The sequence below is a fragment of the Lissotriton vulgaris genome, chromosome 1_1 (assembly GCF_964263255.1).
Source record: "Lissotriton vulgaris chromosome 1_1, aLisVul1.2, whole genome shotgun sequence".
NCBI classification, from domain to species: domain Eukaryota; kingdom Metazoa; phylum Chordata; class Amphibia; order Caudata; family Salamandridae; genus Lissotriton; species Lissotriton vulgaris.
In genome coordinates this window covers 941,847,926-941,871,335 of record NC_141685.1, presented here as the reverse complement: position 1 = coordinate 941,871,335, position 23,410 = coordinate 941,847,926, and positions in this window count along the sequence as shown.

Genomic DNA, 23,410 nt, shown 5'->3' with positions numbered 1-23,410 from the left:
TCTGAACCGCAAATACCCATTCTACGCAAGTTGGCTTTCCCAACGGGACTCGTGCGGGAATGTGTTTTTGATGAACTGTTCACAGATCTATGCCTGCGCTTTTCCGCCAATACTGTTGGCTCCCAGGGTACTCTGGAAAATGAAGAAAGAGCCTTGTCGCCTACTTCTCATAGCTCCCAGGTGGCCTCGCCAGTTCTGGTTTACCGAACTCCTCCTTCTATCTGAATGCAATCCCATTCAGTTGCAACCAATACCGAATCTCCTATCCATTCACAACGGACAGATCTGCCATCTGGATCCTGCATCTTTGCGCTTAGTGGCCTGGCGCCTGAGCACCTTGAATTTGCTCACTTAGACATTCCTTCAGAATGTAGGGAGGTCTTAGCTGACGCTTGAGCCCCCTCCTCTATAAAAACCTACATGCTCAAATGGAACGTTTTTGCCTGTGGTGTCAAGCCTCCAACATCCACCCAATCCATGCAAAACCAGAACAACTTTTGCCTTTCTTTTAACATCTGGCAAGGTCAGGTCTTTCCCACTCTACTCTTAAGGTATTCTTAGCGGCTATCTCAAGATTCATACAGGATGGTTCTCGTTCTCTTTACTCCTCTAGGATCATTCAACAATTCTTCAAAGGATTGTTTCGAATGTTTCCTCCCATCTATCGCCCACCTCCACCCCGGCATCTTAACATTGTTCTGTCACAACTCATGCGACACCCTTTTGAACCTATGCATAGGGCCGATTTGAAGTTTGTTTCGTGGAAGATGTCTCTGCTGTTGGCTCTCACATCAGCCAGGCAGGTCAGTGACATTCAAGCCTTCACTATTAAACCGTCTTTCCGTCAATTCACCAGAGACTCTGTAGTGCTTCGCACTAACCCCATTTTTATGCCTAAGGTCCCTTCTGATTTCCATCTCAATGAACCGGCCATTTTGAAGACTTTCTTTCCCAATCACCAATCACCTGCGGAAAGGACTTTACATACTCTTTATATCGAGAGATGTCTAAAATTGTATTTACCAAGGACATCCTCAATACGTAAATCTGATCAGCTTTTTATAGCCTATGGAAAAATGTGTAAGGGACACCCAATATCCAAACAGTCCATTTCTCAGTGGATTTCTGCTGCAATCTCTTTCTGTCATCAGCAAGCGGTAGACATCTACAGGCAACTCCGAGAGCACATTCTACTAGAGCAATATCTTCTTCTACTGCTCTTTTTGCTGGTGTGCCTATTCATCAAATATGCCGAGCTGCAACATGGTCCAGCAGGCACACCTTTACCAAACCCCAAGCAACGCAGATGCGTCTGTGGGACAAGCGGTTCTCCGTAGTCTTTTTAAATAAGGTGAGCCTCTGTTCTTCCCTCCTACTCTTTGATGGCATTTATATGTACATATCTATTTATATTTATATATTGTTACACTTTTACAGATTTTTTTATATGGTTTGAAAATATATATATCTATATATATATATATATCTATATATATATCTCTCTCTCTCTATATATATATATATATATAGAGAGAGAGAGAGATTTTGCTCTCAACTGGATGTCAATTGTAATATACTTGAAGGGTTGATGTTTATTGCATTGGAAGTAGACTTATGCGCACTGAATACATATTTCATTTGGAAATATGCAATAGATGCCCCTATGTTATTACTACAGTCTTCTGTATTGTCAGTCTTTTGAATTTAGTTTCTTTTCTCTAATGTATATTATATACTAGGTCCTTCACCATTTATTATTCTGTACATGATTGTCTTTTTTTATGCCGGTTTTTACATTGAATTCAAATGTACCATAAAGCACTTAGTCACTATGGCTATAGATTGTTCACAGCAACAGCAGTGATGCTTTACACGTTTTTTGACTGTGTATATTGATAGAATTCTCGCGCAGGTACAGTGATTTAGAAATTCAATGTGATTGATCACAATATAAGGTAAACCACCATTTTGTACATATTGCGCGTTGAAGAAGCACTTCTTTTTAAGCACTTTAGCACTGGTTTTGAATAACATCATCTGTTATGGGTCTGTCTTATAATTTGGACAAAGTATAATAGTTTGACATATTTCATTTCTGCACATGGCAATATTATTATCTCATGTGTAGGCACCCTTGACACGAATTGGAAGTCAACAATAGAACTTCTACATGCACTAGCACTTTATTGTATTTTGCACATTAGATCGATTGCACTTTCTTTCTTTAATGCAAATATTATTATAGACGATCTCAGGAAGATGATAATTTATAAATAGCTTATGTAATTGTTCCTTGGGAGAAAAAAATGTGTTCTATATTGTTGTACATATCGTGATTTTGTGTATGAGTATTTCCTTTATGTCCATTACCCATGTGATCTGATGTTATTTTATTGAGCACAGTATTTAAACACCCCCATTGGTAATTTGAAGCCATGTGATCAAGGCTGTTTTTAACGGCCGAAACGCGTCATACTGATGGAGAGGGAAAAATAAAACCACTTTGAAATATCATCATTGGTGTCGAGAGATCTGTACCTGAGTAGGATAACGTGTGGGGAGCCACACTCGCAGGACTTTTTTATATATATATATATATATATATATATATATATATATATATATATATATATATATATATATATATATATATATATATATATATATATCTATATATATATATATATATATATATATATATATATATCTATATATATATATATATAATCACTCCACCAATGCCAGTTCGAGCAATGCGGTTGTCGGGAGCGGTCCAGGTCAGGTCACTGGCAGACCTATATTTTCACTCCAAATCACCTCTCAATCAAGAAGGTCACCCAGACACTCTGCGCTTGCTTGTGATCCTTTATTCAGGCAAGTAAAAAGTTAACTTTTTACTTGCCTGAATAAAGGATCACAAGCAAGCGCAGAGTGTCTGGGTGACCTTCTTGATATATATATATATATATATATATATATATATATATATATATATATATATATATATATATATATATATATATATATCTTTCTTTGATGATCTCACAAGCATTATTGTGCAATTACTGCTTTCTACTCTGATTCAAGCATGTGAATCTATGAAAGATACCCCAATACTGGAGAAGAACAAAGGTTACTTACCTGTAAGCTGTGGTTCTCCAGTATTGGTATCTTTCATAGATTCACATGCAACCCACCCACCTCATCTCAGAGTCTCTCCTATGCTCATTTTCTCTTATATCACAATTGTGCTGGAAAATCTGAGAGCCTGAGCCTCTGGGGAGAACATTCTGGAGGGTGCTGTCGCCGAATAGTTTGGACTATATATAATGACTTGGGCGAGTCTTGAAAGTGGAAAATGTTTCCTATTGACCTCTAAATATTTTACTTCCTGGTTCTTATTTACCTATGATATGGCTATTCTATGCATATTTATTGCTATTTTTATGTACCGTGGGACTCCCACTTCGACGACGGGGAATGATTCAAGCATGTGAATCTATGAAAGATACCAAAACTGGAGAACCACAGTTTACAGGTAAGTAACTTTTGCTCTTTCAATCCAAACAGTCCAGTCCACATTGAGAGGACCTGATTCTGGGAAGAGTTTCAAGTAAAGGAGATTGTACTGACATGAGGTCCCTAACGTGGAGAGATCATCTACCTCATGGAGGCCCAAATTTTAAAAGAGTAACACAGCAACAGCCCGCAACAGTAAGTGAACTTAGGCCTGAAGACAGCCTCCATGTCAAACAACTCTACTTGCGAGGCAGTCTTGATCTCAGATTAAACCAAGATGGATCCCTATAGAAGGGAAGAGCTGTGATTGCAATGGTAGCTTTAAGGAGCACATGAGCTCAAGAGGGGTTCAATGTCAAATAACCCTAATATTATAAGATGGTTCTTTGACAAGGGAGTCTCGGTCTCAAGCAGCTTTATTTTTTTTTCATTATCATCAAGGTACATCATCTAGAAGAATACAGCATTCTAGACACTTGCAGACTTCTCTGACCTGAGGTCCAAGTGTAGCTTTTGATGAGAAAAAGGCGCTCTGGATGAAAAACCTCACCGAGGTCACAGGTGAGAATATATTCACTGAAAGTACTGAAATGTCTAGATACAATAAAACGACCTCAAGGCTGATCACTTTTTCTGGGAAAGATAGATAGTTGATTAAAGATTCACCTACACATTGACCTAATGCAGTCGTGCATTTGCGCTATAAATACATCATATTCGCTTGTGTGCTGTTTGATGCCTTATATATTGCTTCTTTCCTGTATTGACTGCTAATCTTCATCTTTATGAAAGATTTTCATTAATGTGCGACGTACTATAGCCTTATTGGAATGTTTTGGCCGCCGAGGCAATATTTTTTTGTTAAGTCTCTCAGAATCTATATTTAGCCTGTGCCCTGAAAGTAATTCGCTGAGTGGTAGAAAGTATGGAAATAGGGGCCCCATTCACAAAGCCATTTGCCCATTTAAGTTCAATTTAAATGTGAAATCTACTGATTTACAAGCTCAAGAAATTAACAAACAGTGAACCAGACCTCCAAAGGCGTTTTAGCCATACCTAATATCAACCCATGATGTTGTGGTAGTACACTTCTACTCGAGGGTCAGGGGATGGGCTTTCAAGTGCTGTCGTGTCCTTGATAGTTTGTGATGTGTTCATTCATAAATATTTTCTGACCTATTTCCACCACGGAAACTGCCCAAAATGTACTCATGAAACAATGGCAGAAGAGCACCTCAATATTGGTGTGGTGTAGGTGAACGAGTTCCTCTTGAAGAAAATAAGTAAAAACAATGTAAAATTGCGCAAATGTGGTGGCCTTTCCCCATGCACAGTTCTACGCAGTGCACAAATATGCAACTGGAATGCCCTCTGCAAGGTTGTAGTACAGAATTTACAAAAAAATCCCAAGAGTTTTCTTAGAAACCTGTCACTCTCACAGGTTTTCGGGCATTCTCGTGGAAACGTTTGTGGATTTCTAGTAGACATAAATCTGCGTACTTCCAAGGGTCTAAACCTGTACATGCATATTTACAAATATGTTTGGGAGCTGGGCACTGTTGCTCTGATTTATTTGTGGAATTCTATTCTGCCTAATTATAAGTGGGCCATATTACTGCACCCATTAACACCATACCCTATTTTACCGTCCTGAAAATCCAGTCGGTAAAATTGCACTATTAATGGGCTGCTGAAGCTGGCCCTGATTTCAGGCAAGACCCTTTATCAAACATGGAGGTAGCATGTAATGCTCCTCCTTGCAAAGCAACATCCTCCCTTTCCTTCACCCACCATCTCCACACCCTATCGCCTCGCTTACACAAGCTGCCGCAAGGTCGTTTACTATCTCATCAGAATAGGTAGTACATTTCTGCTTTAGGCCACTTGGAATTAGAAATTACACCTGGTAAATCCTGGCCCTCACCATTATTACACATTACTTTTTTTTTTTTTATAGCATTTATAGAGCGCTCTGTAACCCTGCGGGCATCCTGGCGCTTGGGTGCATAGCTAAAAGCTTTGTGGGGACAGGAGCATGGACAAGATGAGGAGCAGAGTGAATTTATTTATTGTGATGGGTTTTGGGAGGATTTTTTGGAAAAAGCCAGGTTTTTACCTTTTTTCGAAAGGTCAGAAGGTCGTTGGTTTTTCTGATGTCAATGGGGAGGTTGTTCCAAAGATGGGCGGCAGCTATACTGAAAGCTCGTCCCCCGCAGGTTGCTTTCTTGATCCTAGGAATGCTAATGAAGTTTAAGGACGAGGATCGGAGAGACCGGGTGGGCTCGTACCACTTAAATTTGTTCTGGAGTGGTCGGGGACCTAGTCCGTGAACTGCCCTGAAAACAATACATAGGGATTTAAAGCAGATCCTTTGGTGTATGGGCAGCCAATGTAGGTCGGCCAGGGCAAGAGTGGTAGAAGATCTTCGCTCACGGGAAAGTGCCAGTTTGGCTGCAGCTGCCTGGACACTTTGGAGTCTGGAAATGAGATAGGCAGGGGATTCCAGCAGGAGAGCATTGCAATAATCCAGGCGGCTGAGGATAGTGCTCCTGACTATTTCGGCTCTGGTCTGTGGGGGCAGGAGAGGTAGCAGTCTGCTGAGTCCTCTCAATAGGGCGAAACAGCAGCTGACCTGCTTATTGACGTTTGTCTCTAGGCTTAGTTTGTTGTTGAAAGTGACTCCGAGATTTTTTACTGAGCTCACTGGGGTGGGTGAGTCCCCTATCGACTGAGGCCAGAAGTCTGGTGGTAGACTTTTGGGGATTTTTCCTACCGTGCAGTGCAGTATTTCAGTTTTCTCACTGTTAAATTTTAGTGAGTTCTGATTGAGCCAAAGAGACATTTCCAGCATACAGGTGTGGAAAGTTTCCATTGAGCTCGCTCGGGTTCCGTCAAGCGAGATTATCAGCTGGGTATCATCTGCGTAGTTTGTCACGCTGATGCCATGGCTTTTAATGATCCGCATCAGGGGTTGCATATAAATATTAAAGAGTATGGGACTAATAGCGGACCCCTGTGGGACCCCGTGCGGGACTTTGGTGAACTCTGATTGATAGGGAGGGATAGCTACTGCCTGCCACCTATCTGTCAGGTAGGAGCGGATACTTGGGAGTTATCTCATAATAGGTGAATATGTGTGTGGAGGTACTCAGAGGTAATAGCTCTTGATCTGAAAATAAATAATTTTGTTACTAACTGTGTATTTTAAATGGGGCAAACTTTTACCCGTGTGACTGTGCAACAATGTCGTAATCCAAGAAGCAAGCTGGTTGACCTGATTCATTCTCCTACCTCTGTTTACAGCATCGTGGTTAAACTGACATTTCAGACATTCTTGCCTCCTCCAACTTGCAGTGGGCCCCGTTTCTTAGTTGCACAAAAATACTGAGGTGTGAATTATTGTTTCGTGCTACTCTGCCTTCTACAATCTTGAAGGACATTTTTGTGAAAAGTAACAAGTCGTGGGCCAACGGCCTTCTACTGCTTGCACTGAATTGCACCTTGACTTGTCCAACTGGCAGGATTTTGGCAGAACCGAACATATGGGCTCCATATCTATGTGTTCTCTTTAATGGCATACTAAAGGGCATTGACCCGCCAGATACGTGGTGTTGTGCAGAAATATTCCCTATTTACAAAAAAGGCTGTCCTCTTAAACCGTCCAATTACAGGCCTATCAGCCTGATAGATGTTACTCAAAAACTGATGGGACGGATTATTTTAGATAGAGTCCAGAGTTGGATTGAGGAAAATGAGATTCTGACCCCTTTTCAGGCTGGTTTCAGGATGAGTACATTGACTGTGGACCAGATATTCAGACTGCAGGTGTGGAGGGTGGCAGCCTCTACCTCATCTTCGTTGACCTGAGGCCTGCGTTTGATCTGGTCCCTAGGAATAAATTGTGGAGTGTACTACTTGAACTTGGTTTACCACCTTATCTCCTGGACATGCTAATAAGGCTCCATACTGATACTTATGCGCAAGTTAGGTGTGGGAAGCATGAAGAACTGTCAGCCCGCTTCCCGGTGAACCAGGGGTGCATCCTGGCCCCCACCTTATTCTGTCTATATATTAATGGGCTTATAGACCACCTACTTGGAGTAAAGGACACTGATGCCCGAGGTTAGTTTCAGGTCGGGTGCCCGCTTTGATGTTCGCGGAAGACACTTTGTTGTTTTCCAAGACATCAACAGGCATCCAACGAACCCTGGATGGTTTTGCTGACTTCTGTGCATTGAGGGGCCTGGAGATGAATTTAGATACAACTAAATTCATGATTTTCAATCCTCCTAGGCAGACACGCTCGAATCCCCTTCTGGGCGGAACCCCCCTGGAGCGAGTAAAGACCTTTGAATACTTGGGCACCACTTTGGGAGAACATCTGGAATGGGATACTCAGTTAGCAAAGGCTGCACTTAAGTTAACTAAAGTGGTGGGGGGATCCAGCAATTGTACAGAGTGTCTGAGTTCAAGCCTGCTGCTCCTGTCATTGAAATCTACAAACTACAGGCCAGAGCGGGCACTTTGTACGGGGCCGAACTTTGGGGACATCAAAGACCTACCAACCTCATGAAGGTAGAACACGCATTTATGAGGAATTTATTGGATCTTCCAGTGAGTACTCCGTTAGTACCCCTTCGTATGGACTTGGGGCTACTGCCTATTGAGGAGGTAATGGCACTACGCCCTTTAACGTACTGGAGAAGACTATGGTCAGTGCCTGAACTTGTTTGTTACAAAAACAAATTTTGGGAGATCTGGGCTGTATTGAAAAGCAAGAAAATCCCGTGGTTAACCCACATTAAGGCAACTAGCATAAGGATTGGCCTACCTGAGCTCTGGGAAACACCTGATGTAGCTTGCCTAGCGCTAACCAGGGCTGATCTGGTTCGCCATTTTAGGTATCACAATTTATCGTCCCTCCATGCGAGTTCCACAGTGGGAAGATTGACTATTGAGTTTCTCCAAGTTAAAGAATACTACAAAAAGGAAGAATTTTTAGATCTGATTTACCCATCATTAGCGAGGAAACTTTATATGCAATTCAGGATTGGTAGTCTTCCGCTCAAGGTGTTTACTTGCAAATGAGACAGTAATAAGAACACTGAGTGCCCAGCTTGTAAACATAACCTTGAAAATGAAATTCATGTCCTTTATTTCTGTCCAGCTTATCAGGCTGTACGGAAATGTTGAGTGATATCAATTTGCAGAAATCTAGGCTTCAGTCAGTGTGTTCAAGCTTTTAGAGTCCTAAAGTATGACAAGCACCCCCCCATTATTTTTGCCGTCTCGCGTTTTTTAAATGGTATGTGGCACAGACGTAGGAAATTCATTAATGATGTGATTGGACAGTCGGAATTTTTTTTTATAATGTAATGAACTTCTTCGATAACCAATTAATCTGATTTTAAGCTTGATGGATTAAGCCATAGTTTTAATTTTGTAAATATGTGTATTTCTACATTTGAGCTCGAATCTGTATTGTTCTATGTTATTATTTTTTTTATCCCTTGCTATGTATGTATTTTATCATGTACTTTTATGGTCCGTTGTGACCGAAATAAATGTATCGAACTTATTTATCAACCCGAAATTTTAAAAAACATTTTAAAGAAACAAGTTAGTTTGCTATCCAAGGAAGAGGACTTGAAGGAACTAGAGTCCTCCAGCAGCAACATCAGGCTATTAGTCAGTTTCTTCCACGATAAATTGAGCCAGCCATACCTCTTCTCTGCCCTGAATACGTCAATTTTAAGGCAAATTCTGTCAGTGAGATTGATGGTACTACCGATAAAAGACATCAACAGCCATTGGAAATTATTAGAGATTGTCACTACTTGCAGATTGTGTCACCAATATGAGGAATCCATGGTACACATGGTCTGTATATGTCACCATTTGAATTACGCACGCCACACTTTACTGAAACTCTTGTTTTTAAAATATGGGATACGCACCTGCTTAAATGCCATGAAACTTCTTTTTAAGCTGGAGATCCCAATGGAACTAGCAAGATTAGCGAAATTTGCACAAGGTGAAAGACCTATTACATAATGACTCAGTCAAAGACTAGAGACAAACTGTAGTTTTAATCCTGCGGTCCCCCTTTTTTCTTAAATTAGTAATCATCTGTATGTTTTAAAGAAATGATTATACCTTATATATTACTAACAGTTTCGTTAAATGAAATGATCATGTTTTATTTATGCTCAAAAAAGTGTCTGGACAGAGTGTTCTCCAACCAGCCTTTTTCTTTTTGTTACAATTTTAATTAATTGAAACAATAAACAAGTACATACAATTCATACAATACTCTGCCTTCCCCTAAACCTTGCAGTTTGTTTTTTGGACAGCTGGATTGGGGAATAACATCTGGCAACAGGAATTAATGTGCACATTCCTGCATGTTTGCTGCGTGTTTGCCCCCGAATCTGGTATTGAGTATGAGATTCCTCCTCATTTAGGAGGAGGCATCTGCGCTGAGAGAACAGGTTGAGCCATTGGATGCGAATGTGGACCTGGTAATCAAGCTCACCAGTATCTCCCAGTGATCATCATAGGGGATCCTTGACACAAATGAAACTCATTATGAATCTCTGAAATAAAGTAGACAGCTTCCGACTCTAAGCCTCAGAAGTCCTTATTGTTTCGAGGGAGCTAGTTTGGTGGCAACAACTTGCCTTACTGCTAAGTTGCTTAGATATTCAAACACTTTCAAACTGCGTTGCAATAATGTTTCTACATCCCGGAGTTTTACGTCCTTCTTCCTCTGTAATATATATTTCTTATTCTACCAACAGTTATTGTTGACATTTGATGCAAACTTCCAATATTAGTTTTTCCACAGGTTGTTGGCCAGGACAAACAAAATGTTTGCACATCAGATTATCGGATTATGTCACTTCATATTATGACTATATAAGTGTAGCATACGCTGTAGGACCCGAAGTGTAGCATACGCTGTAGGTCCCAACGGTCCAACAGCAACTCTAGCTACATTGCATCTTCTAACCCCAAATAGACAACAGCATTCCTGGCTTTAGCCCCATTAAATACACTGTTTTCAGATGTTGCTCCTTCTTCAGTAGTAAACTATATTCAGTGTATAAAGTCATCTCTGGCCTCTCTGGCATTGAAATAATTGGTTATTCAGTATTGGATGTTTCAAAGATTCCCATGCTTGAATCATTCCTTGCCATCGAAGTGAGAGTCCAACGGTACCATAGTAAAGCAGTATTGTATAACTACCATAGGCTATAACGGCACTAGGCCATCAGTTTAACCTATTTGCTGCTAGGCCTTTCCCCTCCTGTGATAAACCTTTTTTAGGCTAATTAGGGTAGTTTGCGCTTCAGCCCCTGTAACTTTATGTTCACATAAGGTATCCACACCAAATTTTCGTCTTTTTCTTCCAACATCCTGTGGATTGTAAAAGTACCTAGGGTTTGTGGATTCCCCTAGGAGGGGAGCCAGAAATTAGCCAAAATACATCAACATTTTGGTTTGTTTTGGAAACATGGGGAAAACCTGATGCAGAAGAAATCATCTGTTTTTTCTACTGCAAGTGGTACCAACAAAGGGTTTGTGGTGCTGAAATCACCATCTTCCCAGCTTTGAGAGACAGGCAGACTTTTCTCAGAAAGCCGCATTTTTCTACATAGTTTTGGCTTTTTACTGGGATATAGCCTATCTCTACTATTTTTTGTGCTTTTAATTGTCTTGCAGTTAGTAATAGAAATGGGTGTGAAAGCAATAATGGATCCCAGAAAGCTAGCTATATATTTCAGAAAATTAGATAACATTTTGAACTTAGCAAGGGGTTATTTTTGTAGATCCTTCAAGTTTTTCCTATAAATACTAGCAGATTAAATAAATAAATATTAAAATTGAGTTGAAAGAAACAGCAATTTGTAGCAACATATTCACCTGTAACTTCTTCCAACTGTGGCAGATTTATGAAAGCAATACACCCTTATGTCCGCTAGACCCTTCTGGTTCTGGTGATGTATGGGACTTACAGGTTCACCAAGAACCCGAGGTACCCACGGTCAATAACTGAGCTGCGCCTTGCAAAGGGTTTTCATTGTGTACCGGGTATATAGCATTTCATTTGGTAAAATATGAAGAGCGAATAATAGGTATCAAGGACACCTATGTATTTACAAAATGGGAAAAAAATATGTATATATGTTTAGAAGCATTAGTTATTTGCACATCTCCGAAACTGTGGGTACCCATACTAGCATGTGAATTATAGGACATTTTTCAAAGTGACTTATTTTTTACACATTATCTTACATTTGGAAGGCAGAAATCCATAGACAGTCAATAGGTAATACCAGTTGTTCTCCAATGCTGTGTTCCCCTAAGTCTCCCGATAAAAATGGTACCTCACTTGTGTGGGTAGGCCTTGTGCCCACGACCAGAAACGGCACAAAATGCAACGTGGACACATCACATTTTTCCAGTGAAAACTGACCCTTGTTTTGCAATATGCCTTCTGCGGATTTTGAACCCTAGCTCAGCCGGCACCTACTGAACCCTAGCAAACCTATACATTTTTGAAAACTAGACACCCAGGGGAATCCAGGATGGGGTGACTTGTTTGCGGAGACATTGCATTTACCAATCACAAAACAACCTGGTTTTGCAAGGGATGTCACCTGAATTTTTTGGCCGGGTTCGGTGGCCATCTAGAGAAACCTACCAAACCCAGAAATTTCGAAAAACTAGACACCCGGGGGGTCCAGGGATATATGGCTGGCATGGATTCCCCAATGTGTTCCTACCCAGGATCCCCTTCAGACCTCATATTTAGCTTAAAAAATCACATTTTTCTTGCGTTTCTGTGTGGGTAAGTTGTGGGATCACCGGGCTGACACAAATTTCCCACCTCCAACCATACCTCTCTGGACTACCCTGGGTGTCTTGTTTTCAGAAATGTGTGGGTCTAGTAGGTTTCCCTAGATGGCAGCCGAGCCCAGGACTAAAAACGCTGGTGAACCCCTTCAAAAACCAGGTCGTTTTGTGATAGATAGGTGGGCACCTGTGTTTTTGGTCCTGGCCTTGCAGACATCTAGGGGAACCTAACAAATTCTGATATTTCTGAAAACTAGACACCCATGGGAGCCCAGGGAGGTGTGGCTTGCATTGATCCCCCAACATTTTCCTTCCCATAATCCGCTGCAAACCTCAAATGTAGCAAAAAAATCAAATGTTCCTCTAAGATCTATGTGGGAAAGTTGTGGGAGCCCCGCACAGCACAAATTTCCTACCACTCAGCCGTTTGCCAAATCTTTTTGATGGTCCTGCCAGCCACCAACCTTCCTGCATTCGCCAATCAATGTGGAAAAGCTTGTGGAAGGCTCCTGTACTCCTGCATGTTCTCTGGGGCTCTACAACTGCAGCTTCAGGACCTCCTTGTTACAGCAAAGTACCTCCGACAAGGGCTGGCATTGTGCTTCTGCTCCTCCTGGAAGCTTCCAGGTGGTTTGGACTCTGTCCACTCTCTGTCCACTCTTTTTGCAGGTACTCCCCATTTGGATTCCACATTTGGGTTCCACTGACCTGGTCCACGAAACTCTGTAGCCACTGGACAACTGAGATCAGCCATTGACTTCAAAGGGCGATTCTGATACCATTTTGCACCTTTGCACGCGGGCTACCTGGTGTGGGTATCCTGGTTCTCTGGGTGTACGCAGGTGGGGTGGCCACAGGGTTTTCTTGGAAGGGTCCTTAATCCGTAAAACTCCAACAGTGACTTCTGCATATTCTTCTATGGACGTTGACCCCACATAACACTTCTGCACCCTGGCGCCTTAGGAACGTTAGTTACTTACTTTTGGTGGTTTCTTGCTTCCCCTGGTCCACAGAGCCTTTGTTGTTTTTTTTTGTATATGGTTTGCCCTCCTCACCGGAACTCATATGTTTTATGTGCTTTACTTACCTGTTTTTAAGTATATTTTGTTGTGTATTGATATCTTCAGGTAGGAGATATAACAAAGTAGTTTTAGTGTTATTGTGTAATACATGCAAAGTATTTTTCTGACACTGGTGTGGAATTTTCTTCTGGGCAAGCTTTACTGACTGACTGAGTAGTAATGCACCTGCTTTACACCCTCCTGAAAATGCCGTAGGTGCTCTCCACAACTACCCCTTGAGAGCTTTGGTTATCAGGGACCACTACAACTATCACTAATGATTGCCTGGATTCAGTGCAGATTGCCTCACCAATAGGTGACCACTATATATTGAGCTAGCCTCCCACAGACGTGAGGACCCTGACAGTTAAGATTTGAAAGATCTCCATCCCCCAATGAGTATCCACAATATGGATGAGTGCCATGTGGCTGATGAGCAACCTGACTGATAGGAACGTTCCATTGTCCAGTATTGGATCTGTCATACATTCATATGCTTGAATCATCCCTGTTTTTGAGGTAGGACTCCCACAGTACATTCTACAATAGCAGTAATATTTATCACTTACAGTGTCAAAATACATTGACTTTAATAGCTTATCTACATACTTTATAAAGAACCACATTCCAGCCTACCAGGTGATAGCACCTTGTAGAGCACTCCCATCAGAGGTATTTTCCCTCAAGTTTTCCAACGCATGTCGTGTAAAAGGGAGTCTCTGTGAGCTCTGCTCAATTCTTCAACGTATATCCAGATTTGGTTCATCCAGATTACGTCTACTGTTTCACTTTTCTACACCTGACATGAACATGTCGGAATCCTTGAAGAAAGGCCTCTTTGGAACTTGTGGGACCTGTGGAAAGAAGAGACTGCACTCAGAAGATCCTCATAAGGAGTGTATTGACTCCCTTCATCCTGCCCACAAGGTAAAGGACTGTAAGATCTCCAGAACCTTTTCTACTAAAACGCTCAACGACAGAAAGGGGAGGCTGTTAATATGGCTCCAGAAACTTAATCTTAAATAAATGTCATTTCTGAGGAAGAGGACAGTGAGGATTCTGCTTCCTCACAAGAGACGTCAAAGAAAAGGGAGAGGTCACACCAAGGATCACCAGAGGTGCACAGTAAAGCCTTAAAATAGACACACCATTGCTCTTCAAAAGGCACCTTTTACATAGAAAAGAAGGAAATATTTTCCTCAGAGGTCACTAGCTCGGAGTCTTCAACTCCTTCTTTTGCCTTTGCTTTACACCCTGCCAATTCCTCTTCAGAACCAGTCGTGACACTCAAAGATGTCAATTAAGGTCCCTTTGAAGACAATATCACTGTCAAAAACATTGTTGATGGCTGTGATGACAACTTAGACGACAACATCACCTACCTCAGCCCTCAGTCGACGACGGCCGCATCGAAGATCGCAATCTCGTTGGGGACCACCTTGCTGACACCATTAACAAACACTTTGTCAATGATACTGTTCACTGCACAATAAATGGCGAAACCACAGTTGTTCTCAACAAGACCAGTCCCAAAAAACCCACCCATGTTATGCCTCACACAAGAAACAACAATTTCCTTGTTGACGATGAGAAACCAACACGGGACATTTTGCGCCCAGAACATACCTCACCCATCAAGGTGTCTCCCTTGCCATCAAGCCATTTATTGGATGTAGAGGAATCTGATGAGGATGATAATGGACCTTTTGGTACAGATCATAGTCCCTCATATCTTAATGTCAAGTACCAGAAGAAAAATAATGAAGGGGACTCTAATGAACAGGTATATCAAAGACAACAATATATAGAGAAGCCAAGGCAATATGTGAAGCAGTTTCACCATTTCACTCCGCGGCCATGATTCAGGTTGCCCCCCCCAACCCCGGTACAAGATCGTCAGGGCATGTTGAAGGACTGTTATAAACAGGTTCTTACGTTGTAGGGACAATATCATCACCTATATATCCACAACCTCCTGCATTAAGATCACCCAAACATATGCCAACCCCTGCCACTCTGAGAATGACACAGGTATCAAATATTGCCATGCCTCCTCGAAACTACCCATCTTCCTGAGATGATGATGGAGAGAAGGGAAAGACTCATGATATTCAATCTCAACCCAACACCTTCCCCTTCAGCAGTGCAACTGGTGGATTTCCCAACAGATAATATCGGTTTAGCCACATTACTGATATCATTGTCCTCAATTCCCTTTTATGCTGAGTTGATTTGTGGATTAAAGGAGCACAACGGAACAGGGAGATGCTGGGGACATTCATAATTTAGATAGAAGGGATCTTTTTATTCAATTCAATTCAATTCTTTATTTCGGCTTTGGTGCCATAAAAGAACAATGCATACATTACAGTTCAGTATATAAAAAAGAAGAACATTCCACATAGGATATTAAAATCATTAGCTAAAACAGTACAATTCATGTTGGAAGACAATTGGAGCCCAACAAAACAGTCTTAAAATCCTAGGATGGACCACCTCGCTTGTTTCTAGTAAACAAATCAGTTCTATTCCTTGAAAAAGCTCAATTACAGCTGATGTCCCATTTTTTTTCTTTGGAAAAAAATACAATGTAAAAATCTGCTAACACTGAATGTTATAGCTTGCATTGTATTGTATTTGTTGTCAAAAGTCTCAGAGCCTGCGTACATGACCTCAAGCCTAACAATAGGCATATTGGTTTAATCCATCTTTTCCTGGCCTGAGCATACAAAGGGCAGAAAAAGAGGATGTGTTGCTCGTTTTCTATCTGGTTTTGTTCACACATAGAGCAAATTGCGTCCATTGCTGAGGACGATGGATCGCAATTTCTAGCCCAGCGTGCCAAGGTTGTTTTTATTAAAAGATTTCCATATCTAAGTTTTAAAAATAAGGGTTTGGCAAGCGGGGGCTCTATTTCATCCATAAAGGTCTCAAAAAGTGGCTCGTCCTTGAAATTTAAGAAATTTGAGACTAAAGTCCCACCAGTTATAATACTTGCAGTCCTATTTGCTATAAAGATCCAGAAGGCCCTTTTTGAAATTAATTTGGGGTTAGGGGGTAGCTGCTCAGGGTTCTCCCAAAAATGTTTCAGACCTATATTGCTGAACCAAGCTTTAACGTGCCTGAGCCATGGGATAGCTTTCAGACTGTCAAGCGCCATAATTTCTTTTAACCCGTCTCTATAGTCTTGGAGTTCGGGAACATGCCATAGTCTAACCCATAGCATTAAGGGTCGAATCAAGACTTGGTGGTCAGTTCTTTTAAAGTTTAGGTCCAGTTGCAATGGTACTAGTGGGGTGCCTCTCGGGACCCTTACCAGACTTCGCATAAAATTGTTGTCCAGGACACTAAAAGTATCTTTGGACCCAGGTCCCCAAATTTCTGCGCCATATAGGACTGATGGTTGGACTTTAAATTTAAATAATTCAATCACTGGGGACACCGCTTTGCTGGTACTCAGGCTTTGTTCCCTGAGAATGGGTTGTACATTCTGTGCAAATATCAACTTGTTTTTTTCCATTTGGGCTCTCCAAGTAAGGTTGGAATCTAGTGTCACCGCTAGATATGAAAAATAGGGGAATGATTCCAATTTTACTCCTTTCAATGTTAAGCAGCCCTTATCAGGTTTAGTCGGATTTAGGGCCATACATTTGGTCTTTTTCCCATTAATCTCCAGCCCCTTCTTACTACAATAATCACTAAAGGTGTTCAATAGTGTCTGTAGGCCATATTTGGTTTAGGAAATCAAGATAGTGTCGTCAGCAAATAATAGGGATGTTACCCTTTCACCGTTCAGTTTTGGGGAGTCGTTATTACATCCCTCTAGGTATGAGGGGATGTCGTTCACAAAAAGGGAAAAGAGCGTAGGGGCCAGAACACAGCCCTGGCGAACTCCACGCTCAATTGGGATTTTTTGGGTTAATTCGCCATTTGGACCCCATCTAATTCTCGCAAAGTTCCCTTCATGTAACTCTTTAATCTGAACTACTAGATTATTTGGCAGGCCTGCTGCACTCAGGGTTTCCCATAAAAGATTGCGTGGCACTAAATCAAATGCTGCCCTTAAATCAACAAAAGCAACATATAAATGGCCCCTTTTGATCTTTACACATTTCCAGTAAAGGCAGCAAAATCTAAAAATCTGATTTATTGTACTGATTTTTGATCTGAACCCAGCTTGGAATTTGGTTAAAATTGTATTTTCCTCCAACCAATCACTCACACGTAATAAAATGTGTCGTGAGTAGATTTTCTGGAGGATATCCATTAAACTGATTGGCCGGTAATTGCAGGGGTCCATCCTGTCTCCTTTTTTAAAAATTAAAACAATTTCAGCTCCCTTCCAACTTTCAGGAAATTCTAAGGTGCGGGATAGTTTATTGCACAAATAATTGATATATGGTGCCCATACTTTTAGATCGTGCTTGTATAAATCCCCCGGAATCTTATCGAGACCTGGGGCTTTGCCAGATTTTATTTGGCTTATTGCCAGCTCTGTTTCCCCTAGAGTAAAGACAAGATAATCTGTTGGTGTTTCATGGCTTGCGACATTCGTGTCCATGTGGGGATCATCATATTTTTTATATAGATTGGTAAAATGGGTAATCCAAGTTTGCTCGTCCAGAAAAACATCCTTAACCACTCTACCCACACGGTTCCCATTTGCTACTAGCCTCCAGAAGGCCACATTATCACGCGATCTGGCGGCTAGCAGCAATTCAGCCCATTTGTCTTCCTCCCATGCTATTTTGGAGGCCCTTTGAACGGACTTGTAATTATTCCTTGCTTTTTGGATATCTAAGGGAGACTTAGACTTGATCGCCAATAATAATTCCCTTTTAGACTCTCTACAGAATCTATCATACCAGGGCTTACTATTGGACAGATTCTGTATCTTTTGCTGATTCTTTTTGGGCATTTTTGTAACTAGTAATTTTAGGTCAGTGAAGAATTTCTGATGTATTATCAAAAAGGAGGTTTTGGTTTCCTCATCAGATGTTAGACCTAAATAGGCTCCAAAGGTCCCAGCAAAAAGTGAATATATTTCACTAAGGATGTCACTGTGATCCAATATAAAAGGCCATTTAAGTGATCTCCTGTTGTTGCTAATATGGATCTCGAAATTATCACCACTACTTTCCTCAGATAGGGAGGGTTGAACTATGTCGTTAAACAGTGAAACATCCAATGCCAGATTTAAGGGAAAATGGTCGCTTTCTAGCCTCTCCATTACATCTAGGTCCAAAAGATGCGACCAAAGGGGTATAGAAGCAATCACGAAATCTAAGTTGCTTTTGTAGTTATTCCTACTAAAGGTTGGTTTCTTCGAGCTGTCGGATGGTAACCGTCCGTTACAAGCCCTGTGACAGTACTCCGTGCATAATTTAGTCAGTTGGAGAACCAAGGTTTAGCATTTAACCGATTTAACTTTCTCCAAGATAGGGATTTTATTCGCCTGATCTTCCTCAACAAAAATATCACTAAGACCCAAGACTGGCTCAAAGTTGCAATTTAAGTCACCAGCCAGGATAACAAGATCCTCCCTGGAGTCCAGTCCACTTAAGAAACAATCTAATTTAGAAAGGGTTGGTGATTCATTTGATGAGGGTGAAGGCCTATTATAGATGTTTATTAAAAATAATTTTTTCCCTTTGCAAGTTGTAACTTTTAATGCTAATATATCTACGGAGTTTGTGTCTACCACCTCAATATTTACCCTTAGATTTATTTTCACCCAAATCAAAAGTCCCCCCGAGGGCCTTCCGCTTCTAGAAGGAATTGCGCCAATTCCGTAGGTCCTATACCCTACTCTGTGTGGTGTATCCACTGCCCAGGTTTCCTGTAACATACAGAAATCAAAGGATTCTATAAAGCTTGCCCACTCCGGGTCCCGCAGATTTTTTGCAATTCCAGCTATGTTCCAGCAGACTAATTTTACCGGCTCCCCAAGTGCAAATGACGTTTCAGGGAAAACCCTTGGTGTCTCTCCACAACTAATGGGAACCACAGATTGTATTGCCAAGGGTGTTTCCTCAGACGATGGCATTTTATTCAAATTGCTTTTGGGTATTACCAATTCATTTGGTTCAATACAACATTCTCCTGAGGTGATTATGTCATTAGTTACTGGTTTATCCAATAGAGAAGGCTCAGAATTCACCAATACTTCAGGTTCATTGATAGCACCCACAACAGTAGGGCTCCTTAATCCTCTTTCCTCACCCCCCCGGCACAAGAAACATCAATCACAATCATCTAGGCCGCTAAAAATATCAAATCTATTTGATGTCTCTAGAGGTGTGAAAGGTTTTAGATGATCCATCCTTCTGTTCTGGGCGTTGTGTGTTCTAACTGGTGCATAGGTCCATCCAATGGGATCTGGGGCTGTCACAGGGTAGGGTACAAATTGCAAATTCCTGGCGTTCTGTATAGTCGGGGGGTACAGGGCATATTGATTATTCCCAACATTCTGTGCAATGGAATGGCTAGTTGGCTGAGATTGGGTTATGTACTGTGGTGGGTGGTGCTTGGGTGGAAACACCACTGACCTTGGGTAAAAATACGTTAATGGTCTAGGGATTATGGTGTTGTTAGAGCTGCCTATCTGCCAGTTTAATATAAATTGGACAGCGTTTGGGTCCCTAAAATTCACGACCACCACGTCACCATCGATATCTTTGGGTCTACCCCCCAACCATTGGAGACGTCGAACATGAACAATTTCGCCATTAATATGATTTGCAATTGGCCTGTATAGACTCAGCCAATGCATAATCTTGTTTTTCAATTGGGCGAAACCCTCCCTCTTGTTCTGTTCCAACACAGGCACCCCTGTTAGGACGACCACATAGGGTACCGCCTCTGGCGGAAGTTCTGGTAATGGAGTCCTTCTAGGTTTCCCCCAGGTGTACCTGGTGTCCCCCACCTCCCTTGTCGGTCTCTCCGAGAGTGTATTGGCCATATTATCGGAGGTTTTACTTACAGCAATAGCCGACGGCTGGTCTCGTATTTTTTGTTGGGGCGATTTAGGGGGTGGGTTGTGTTGGGCAATCACTGTGTTCCCCGTGGGCTTGGAGGTAGATGCTTTTGAAGAAGGAATAGTGGTAGGGTTAGTTAAGGGTGGTTGAGATGGTAATGATGTATTTTGTGGTGCATTATTTGGTACTAAGCTGGTTGCATTATTTAGTGCAGTGTTAGTTACAACATCCTTACTTCCCAATGCATACTCAATTTTGCACAGTCTACATTCTACTTCCATCAACCTCTCTAAAATTGATGCTGAGTAAGATTTGATTAGACTCTCTATGCTGAGTAATGTAACAGGGCCCTTGTCCTCGTTAGGCACATTAACAACCACACTAGTGTCCATACTGTCCTCTTTATCTGCGAGCGAATTTAGTGAGGATGAAGATGTGGTATGAACTCCTTCTGTGGCTGGTTGTAGAATACTAGGTTTTTTTAACAATAGTGTTCGCCTTTTTCCCAAAGTCAGAACAACTCAGCTTGGGTTGTTGCGAATCCCCCCATTTCCGCCGTTTTTTATTCGGCGGTGGGCCATAGTTTTTGGACAAGGGCATCGGTTTTTTTGCCCTATTGCGGGATATTTTCGCTGGAACCGGGGCAATTACCTTCAATATGCTTGGAGTGCTTGTGTGAATTGTTGTAGATAGACCATTCGTGTCCGTCTTTGGGGAGGTATTTAATATGGGCGTAGTGTCACTCGCTACCAAAGGCTGGCTATCCAATATATATACCGACTCATTGGCTATTCGATCAGTGTCTGTAGTACTACTATTAACGGGAAGCGATACCAGTGACACTGACCTGTTCTTTATGCTTTCCACGGAACGGCGGCGTTTCGCCCGCCGCTCCGCCAAAGCAGTTTCCTTTGTGATGTCAGGGGAGGATTTTGTAAAATAATTATCGAGAGTTCTATTTAACAGTACACCCTGTTTGTCTGACACGGGCTGCTCTATGTTTGTAGAAGACATTTGTGACAAGTAGCCCGACAAATCAAAACAAAAGAAAACCTGTTGATATCCGATTTCAGTGGCGATGAGATAACTGAAGGTCAAGAGGATGTGCCCAGTCCAGTCTCCTCAGTTCTCTGAGAGTCTCAGAGGGTCCGCCCTTAGTCCGGGCTTTGTCCCGGGATATGTCCCGCACACGCGTCCCGCTCACGCGTTGCAGCACCTGGTTATATACGGGAGGCTGTTGAAAGGGGAGGAGTCACGGGAAGAGGCGGCAGGTGTGCACGGTGTCCCTCGCACAGCCTGGTGGGCCTCGCAGTCCCGTCCTCGAGGTCAGCAGATTTTCCCCAGATGCAGCTTCTCCTCTCTTACGGCAGCTTCCCCAGCAGGGTTCAAATGGACAAACAAACAATCCAAAACTCGTCTCCGAGCGGCACCCGTGAAGCGGGGGCCGCGAGGCGTTATGAAGGAGGCTTGACAGAGGGGAGGAGTCACGGGAAGAGGCGGCAGGTGTGCACGGTGTTCCTGCGCACAGCCTGGTGCGCCTCGCAGTCCCGTCCTCGAGGTCAGCAGATTTTCCCCAGATGCAGCTTCTCCTCTCTTACGGCAGCTTCCCCAGCAGGGTTCAAATGGACAAACAAACAACCCAAAACTCGTCTCCGAGCGGCCATGATTCAGGTTGCTCCCCCACCCCCGGTACAAGATCGACAGGGCATGTTGAAGGACTGTTATAAACAGGTTCTTACGTTGCAGGGACAATATCATCACCTATATATCCACCGCCTCCTGCATTAAGATCACCCAAACATATGCCAACCCCTGCCACTCTGAGAATGACACAGGGATCAAATATTGCCATGCCTCCTCGAAACTACCCATCTTCCTGAGATGATGATGGAGAGAAGGGGAAGACTCATGATATTCAATCTCTGCCCAATGAATGGGATGATTACCTCAACCCAACACCTTCCCCTTCAGCAGTGCAACTGGTGGATTCCCCAACAGATAATATCGGTTTAGCCACATTACTGTCCTCCATTCCCTTTTATGCTGAGTTGATTTGTGGTTTAAAGGAGCACAACGGAATAGGGAGATGCTGGGGACATTCATAATTTAGATAGAAGGGATCTTTTTATTCACTATGATAACATTGTAAAGGCATACCATGGTTGGGTGAAAGATGGCTTTCTATGACATAAAATGTTAGAAGATAATCTGAGGCTCTTCAGAAGGTTTGGAGGCAAAAGTATTTATTGTTGAAAATAAACCTATTTATAATTACAGTGGTAACCTTGAACCGTGCACAATTTCTTCTAGATTTAGGCTGAATTTGTAGCCTCAGATTTTGGCCTTTCCTCAGGGTTGGCATGAACCATTATGCCTAGCACCCGGCGGCTGTGACCATAGGTCTGCGTGGGACACTATGCACTTTACATTTTCTGTAACTACTATGGGGTCCTGAGGAAGGCATGTTTAATCCACCTTCTTAAAAAGTGTGTGGTTTTAAACAGGCATGGTCAACTGTTTTATTCTTGCAAATGCTCTCTGTAGATATCATTTTTCATGTGGCCAGTTTCTTAAAAGCAGCTGTGCCATCAAGGGATTCGATGTAGGGCTGATTCTGTTGTATCCCTCTGTATGAATTGTTGGCCATCTGAGGTATTTTCGTAGTTTTAAATACTGTATGGTTTTATTCTTTTTTTGTGTGTGCTGTAATGTATGCTTTCATGTTTAGGTCGAGCCTAGCGCAGCACGCATGTGCTGTTCTATGGGAGGCTTCTCGTGAGCACTCTAAACTTCTCCATGTGGGTCTGACTCCTCCCACACATTGGATTGGACTTTGCTTATGTCTTTCAATAATGAAAGCACGCATATGGCCAAAGGCGGGTGCATGTCCCACCTCCTTTCCAATGTGTCACTCCCACTGCATTTTGCTCTCTGGCGTAAGCAGCTGCGCGCAGGGTAAATAAAATATAAATCCGTATTTGTAAAGATTGAACT